Source organism: Cryptomeria japonica, chromosome 7 (assembly GCF_030272615.1).
Source record: "Cryptomeria japonica chromosome 7, Sugi_1.0, whole genome shotgun sequence".
Lineage (NCBI taxonomy): Eukaryota > Viridiplantae > Streptophyta > Pinopsida > Cupressales > Cupressaceae > Cryptomeria > Cryptomeria japonica.
Window position 1 is genome coordinate 370,085,909 of NC_081411.1, and position 7,850 is coordinate 370,093,758.

The window sequence follows — 7,850 nt, forward strand, 5'->3', positions numbered from 1 at the left end:
CTTTGTGATACCATTTTTTCTCTTCATCATTGGTGTTTCGATTGGACTTGTATGAATTTACAAGGACTTGAGGTCGGTGACTGTTGAGCTCACTAATTTACATGGAGAACTACGGCCTCATATTATTTATCCTTTGAAATAAGAAGAAGAATTTTTTGAGTTGAGATGTCTTCTTTGCAGAAACAAATTTTGGAGTGGCTTGTAATTTCCCTTGATTGCCATTTATCCTATAAAACAGGTGCGTTTTGCATTGAAATGGTTTTTGCTTCTTTGGCGGTCCTTTTTCTTCTCTTTCTGCCTGATTTCTCAAGCTCAATGGCTTACGTGTATCACCATTCTCATTTGTTCATCAACTATAGGAGAGGTAATCATTTGAATCTATCTTTTGGGTAGTTGAAGACATGCTGAATCTGTTCTGCAGTTGAAACTTTAACCACATCGGAATTGAAATGGGAAAAGCTGATAGAGTTTTGTTTATGGTTTCTCTTTGTGGATGCATACCAAGTGTTGCAACTCAAGCATGATTGAGGTTAAAGGTTTTCAATGTGTGTTTCTTTCATTTTATGAAATGCACATATGATGTAGGAGTTCTTTCCTGTACAAACATGTAGATTTGCATTTTACAAAAGTTTCAAATGAGCAAGCAAATGTGATAGAGGGGTCTGTGTTGCAGGACGCTATGATCTATCTATCATCTAATGTGATTTGAATTAATTGAATGTCTTCCTTAACGTATGCTATCTTTCAAGTGATTAAAGTTAAGCACGATTGTTTTTAACTGCATTAAAATTGGAAAAGATTTCAACGAATTTAGAGACTGTTAAAGAAAAATGGGTGATTTTATTCATTTAAAATGTGTTCATTAGGGGTAATCACTTTTGCCAATGAGGATCAAAGAGGAGAAAAGTATCTAGTTGTGAAATAAAATGCAACAACATAATAAATGTTTTCACTTAAGCGTGAAATATTTTTAGAAAATAGATAAACAGGAAAAAGAAAAAAATTAAAAACATTAGTGAAAATGATGTACAAATGAAGTAAATGTATTTACAAGATTCAATTGCCAAAGAAATTTTAAAAATATCTTAAATAAGATTGAAATAGTTTCATAAGAGCACTAAAGAGAGAAGTGTTATGCTACAGTCATAAACTTTCACTCGCCTGAAATTGTGTTGAACAGAAGAGCTAAGTGGGGACAAAGTGGAAATTCAGTTCTTGGCATAGGGGAGGGGTTGAAACATGGAAATTTTTATACACAAATATGAAACGATGCGTATATATATTAGCCAAGGGTATTATTGTTGTTAAATGATATTTTTCTTAAACTAAAAAAAATTCACGAGAAAGAGTCCTACAAGTGCAGAAAACACAAACTTATCTAATGCAGATTGGACGCAAAGCTAGAAAGGTGCAGATCAAACAAAGAAAAGGGAATAGTGTCAATACGGATTAAATATGTAATTTTCTTTTCTTCCAAAAGTTTGTATTAGACTAGGTAAAATAGAGAGATTTCTTTGTGTAGATTGTAAATCTTTTCTCTCTAGCAAATATTAATAAGATTATGAATTATTTTTTTACAGTAGTCATGCATTCTGAATGTTTCTGAGTGTAAGTAGGATTCACTGGTTGAATAAGAAGATTTATGAATGTAATGCATTAACATAATAAAATCCACTTATTTTGTTTGATTCGTTCATGGAATCTTTTCTGGTTTATAATTTGACCCCATGATCGAAGAATAGGCACAGATGTGTTCTAGGAGCTGATGCGTTTTCAAAACAATCTTAAATATTGAAATATCTTTTAGTTTGAGGACTAACCAGCAACATAAAATAACAATAATAAAAATTCTATTGTAAATGAAATTTAAAAGGATATTATTATTGTCATTTGGTTCAATAATTACATTCAATTATTGGCTTTACGGGAGTGAACTATCCAGTCAACTCACTAACTTAATTTGATTTATTAAAATGTAAATCTTATTGCCTAACAACTCCACTTTTTATCTAATGAAGAAAAACAAGAACAAAACTATATCAGCATTGGCCTAAACTTCCAAGTCTAGACAAATGTCTGAAATTTCCAACTCTTTTTTTCAGCATCAGCCTAGACTTCCTAATCTAGTCAAATGTCTAAAATCTCCAACTCTTTATCGCTATCAACCTAAACTTCATGATCTTGGTAAATAAATCTCCAACTCAAATCAGAATCAACCCAAACTCCTCATTTCTCCTCATTTCTGCATAAATACACTGCCATCCAAAACACAACTGTCCATTAATAGATGAATTTGAAATGAGTTTTAGCAGAGGGGATGAGCAGGTGGGTGTGGATGATCTAGGGTTTCGACTGGGGAAGATTCTGGAGAGGGAGGTGAGGATGGGGATGCACTACGACGGTGTGGACTTCTCTTCCTTGGCTGGTGCTGCTATTTTTCCTGGTCTCGTTGTTTTTGGGGTTGGCTTTTGTTCCACTCCCCTGTGTCTCTGCGTTGTTGTTCTTTCCTCTACAGCTGGGTGTGCCGATTCATTTTTGGTTCATTTTGGAGCTATCTCGACTTTTGGGTTCGATGGTTCTGGCCTTTTCTTTGATCGGTTCATCAGTTGTTCTCCCTATTATTGCCTTGATTCTCTTCGGTGATGCTTGGGGCTTATTTGTTCTGTTCCTTTTTGGTTTTTGTGTCCCCTGATTTGTACAAAGGGAGTTCTTCGGTTATATTTGGTGCCCTTTGTCTTTGGGTTGTTTCTAGAGGATGGGGACTGTCCCTTTATGGTTATATCTTGTAAACCCTTCCTGGCTTGTTGGTTTGGGTGTTGTTGGTCTTTCTTAATGTTCTTCCCTGGTTTTGGGTCTCGAACTTCATTTTTTGCATCTTTGGGCTTCTCTAGTCTTTTCTATTGAGGTGGTCTTATCTTCTATTGAGGGGGACATGGATGTGGCTAGATTTGTCCTTTTTTCTTTTGAGGTGGAGATGGATGCTTTTAAAGTTGTCTAGAAGTGCTATTCTTAAGGGAGCTGGCGCTAGCCTTTGTGCTATTTTTGTTCCTTTTTCTCCTAGTGAGATGGAGATTCCAAATGATTTGCTGGTGCTCAGTCTCTTGGTTGTTATTTTGAATGTCATGGGCACTACTGTTGAAGATGGAAAGTACTAGTGAGGGGTTGTTGATGCCCTATTTTTTGACTATTGGAGAGAAAAGAACCGTCTACTATATGGTCTACCTCCATTATTCCCTATTTTGGAAGTTTTTATGTATGTTTCTTTGCTCTTTCTCAAGACCAAGGTTAACAGTTCATTTCAAAAACCCATTGCTGGTTGTGTGAGCCTTATAACACCCATTCTTACTCGAAGCCTTATAAAACCCACTCTCAAGGTTGAGGGAGCTTGGAAAAATCTTATTTATTTTATTCTTTGGATTGGTTTTCATTTTTTTTATAATTAGAAGACATTGATTTATTCCATTTTTTTTGTTGGTTTTGACTTTTTTTATAATTAAAATAAATCTATATGTTCTAGGATTATCTAAATTTATATGTGATAATCTTCTTATTTCTTAAACCAGCTTAAACCTTGGTAAAAAGTTTGATATATAATCTCCATATTTTGTGTCATTTATTTATTCACTAGTTTCCTTAATCCTTCTCTTTTATACAATTGTTTGTGCTACCAATATAGAAACTATTTATGATCTAAAAATTCATAATCTAATACATTTTTACCTATGAGGAAAGAAATATTTGAGATTTCAAGCCTCCAAATTCAATGTATTCATCCTAATACACGATGAGCAAAATGTTGATGCATGATCTACTACAAAAATTTAAATTTACATGATCTATTATTTTTCTAAAATTGACATAGAAGACCACAACATGAATATACAATATAAAATTTAAACCTTTCAATTCTACTTTTGATTGCTTCTCCTTTCTCCTTACCTTCTTCTGTTTCTTTATTTTCACATTTGTATAATTGTATTATATTTATATCTATTAGGGTTATCTAAACTTATTTGTGGGCTATTATTATATTTTATTTTTTTAAATTATGAAGGTTATTATTTTCATTTTTCCAACTAAATCTACTTAATTTTTCAAATGTAATCATTAAAATAAAAAACCAAAATTCTCTATTAATTTTCTAGACTTGGCATAGAACAAAAACAACATGAATATACAATATAAATTTTGTACCTTTCAATTCTACTTTCCATTGCTTCTCCTCTCTTCGTACCTTCTTTTCTTGCTTTGTTTATGTATTTGTATAATTGTATTATATTTATATGTACTAGGGTTATCTAAACTTACATGTGCACTATTATTATATTTCATCTTATTTTTTATTATGAAGGTTATTATAGTGTCTCTCATGTAATTAAATCATATATAAAATATAGCTCAAATGGGTAGCATAGTTAGCTAAGGACTTTGGGTTGGCTATCAAATCATTGTAGGGATACCTCTAGAGAAAAATTAAATGAAACATAAAACATATGTAAAATTAAAATTATGTTTTCTATTTTATAAGTTCGGGCATATCTTAGAATGGTAGAAAGAGGGGGAGTGTAATGACATGAAAATTTTAATAGAAAACTCTTATCTTCCATCTTAAACAATAGATAAAATTTAATATTCATCTAAAAATAGTTTATGGCAAACTATTTTATTTATTGAAGACCTATATAATTTTTTAATAGATAAGTTTTTATTTTTATTTAATAGAAAAAGTTAATTTTATTTTTTCTCTCTCTTCTTTTAGGAAATCTTTAGATTATGAATAGTTTTGAATACAAGACTTTAAGTTGAATATTAGCCAAAAAATACTATCAATATTTGATCACTTTGAAAAGTATAAAAATATAATAGTACGTTTTTCCTTAAATCACCTTCCACCTTAGTTAGAGTTAATATGGAATGCACCCTTGATCAAATTTATTACCTCTCTTAAATTATTGCTTGCTAATTGTGATAGACCAAAATGTGGGTTATTGACCAAAACCAACATAACCCTCATATATGATTGAGGATTTATAGTAAAAAATAAGGCTGCAAGACTATTGTATTGCATGCAAATGACAAAAAAAAAAATGCATATAATATAGTATAAATCAAATCAAATATATGGAAACCCCAAAAATCTCAAATGAGGTATTGATGTTGATAAATTGTTGATAGTGTCGATTTGGTTGCTCAGAGATCCACTAGTATGATTATAAAATGAACAGCATAACAATAGCTCTATAAGTAGAATTTTTAATAAGAGGACCAAGGGAACAAATTAAGAGGTTTAATAGATGGATAAGATTAAAGGATTAGGGTTTTGGATTAAAGTTGTAGTCATGTGACAAGTGTCACATGAGGGATAGGATCTAGGGCTTGAAATAAGGTTAGGGGAACATCCTTATGGCAATGACTGGGATTAAGAGGTTAAGTCAAGATGGATGGATAGGATTTGAAGCTAAGTTTACTTTAATATATGTGTCTAGGTTCAATGAGTGTGTGACAAGGCTTAAGGTAGATATGTAAGGGGGAAAAGGTGGTGATAGTTCTGATACTTAATGCTCAGTAAATATGCGAAGCTAATAAGATGAGAGGGGGGGTGAATCATACAAACTTAATCTTCCATAAAAACATTAGATTCAACCTCAGTAACATATACTTCAATGATATAACCAAAACTATTAAACATGCAAACTCAAAAGCATATAAACATCATAAACCTCATAACACCAGATTTAACGTGGAAACCCAAATAGGGAAAAACCACTGTGGGATTTCGGACCCACTAAGAAATATATTCTTCTAGAGTATGCTCAGTTAAAAGCAAATCATGTTAAAGATTACAAACACATTGCTAGATGTGACCCGGTTAAGGGATTTCCCTCAGATCTGTTAGGATCTTCACCTTGTTAGAAGTGACCTTGTTAAAGGATTTCAAACACTCAATCAGAATGTCACCTTGCTAGAGGGTTTTACAAATAAGACTGTTAACTCCACTCGGTTAAGAGATTTTTGTCACTTCACAAAATAATAGTAATAAAAATCTATCTATAACTTCACATCTAAAATGCTAAAGTAGATTCTTATTTGCTCAATACAATCTAGACATAGAACTAATCTTGTCCATCTACTGGGCTGTATACTCTATTATACAAATAGTTCTTCAAGCTTCTATGCTCGGTAATTACTATGTAGCATCCCTATGCATACACTTGCCCGCATACATTGTTTATCCACGGTTCCCTATTTATAAGCAATTGCCAACCGCTTAATCTCCTTGATCACATTTCCCATGATCAATCATAGCCATCAGATCTTCAAACTTTGACCAAGTTCAATGTATTCTTCAATCTGAAAAATGTTTTACCATGCCTTGGAACTTGTGCTAGGGTATGCGGTTCAATCTACGCTGTAGATCTTCATGGCAATTTTCCTTTGCCATTGATTCTTTAACAAACTTTATGCATGACATACCAATCATTTAATTAGTTTCAGCTCATCAGCTCCCTTCATTAAATAATACATGTAACCATTTGATGCATTTTGTTATAGCTTGGTTACAACTCGGTAAATACTAAACTTTACTTGGTAGACACTCTGTCTTCATTAACCGATAATGATAACCTTAGGGTTTACCGACTAGGTTCCTCAAGGTTTACCGACTAGGTTCTTTGCTCGGTAACATAGTATAGTATTAACCTTACAATAAATAACATATGTATGATATCAAAACAATCTAAACATCATGATCTCATCATTGTCTAACTCGATAATAGTTGCCCATTGAATAACTTATTCATCCCCTTATTTTTGTGTCTTTTATCGACATCTTTATACTCATCAAATCATACTTCTTAAGATATGGTAACATCATACTGATTCAAAAAATCAATATCTTGACATCAATGATAAAATAATAATGTTAAGACAGTAAATCATCCTTAATCAGTTATATCCATAATCATCAACAACCTTCTCAATATCCTTATTGAAATGCCAACAATCTCCCATTGTCTGTTATAATGCCAACAAGTGGGACACTTGTCACATTTATATAAATTTAGATTGTGATACTTTTCATCTTATACAAATTTATATTATCCTTGACTCGAGGTAGACCTATGACCCTATATACAAATTCTCTTACAATATACCTTAGATCTATATCTCTCTTTTAGTTTTCCAGCTACAAATCTTACACCTGCATTATGTTGGTATTTTATCATTGTTTGGGACTGGTTCAATGAATGGGTACTTTGCTACCCAATCAGTCTTAAAACTCTTTGTCATCTCCTACACTCGCCCCAATTTTACTTTCCTTTTTCTTTTCTTCCTACCAACATCATCTTCAGTACTACCATTTGCATCCGAGTGAATTATCTCATTATGTGTATCCCTTAGAACATCTTTTGTCATGTCCGTATTGTCGTCCTCATTTGATGCATTTAACTCAATGACAATCCCACCTTGTGGTGGTGGTGGTCTATTGTGAATGGCTTTTGCAATTGCAGAAGTTGATGGACTAGAAAATTTGCCAATTCCAAAGAAAGACTCTATGGTAGTATCTTTAAGTTTAAGTTTTGGGCATTTTGATGGCCTCCCAATCCCTTCAGTTTCACCGCCTTGAGGAGTCTTACCCTTGTCTGACATCCCAATCCCTTCACCACCCTGAGGAGTCTCAGTCTCACCCTTGTCTGACATCTCAATCCCTTCACCATCCTGAGGAGTCTCAACCATGTCTGATTGTGACATCTTGAGTCTTAACCTCTCACTACGAATGAAAAGTTAAAATTAATACTATCAATATGAAGAAATAATTACTCACCTTTATGCCTTCTCAATTCTCTGAA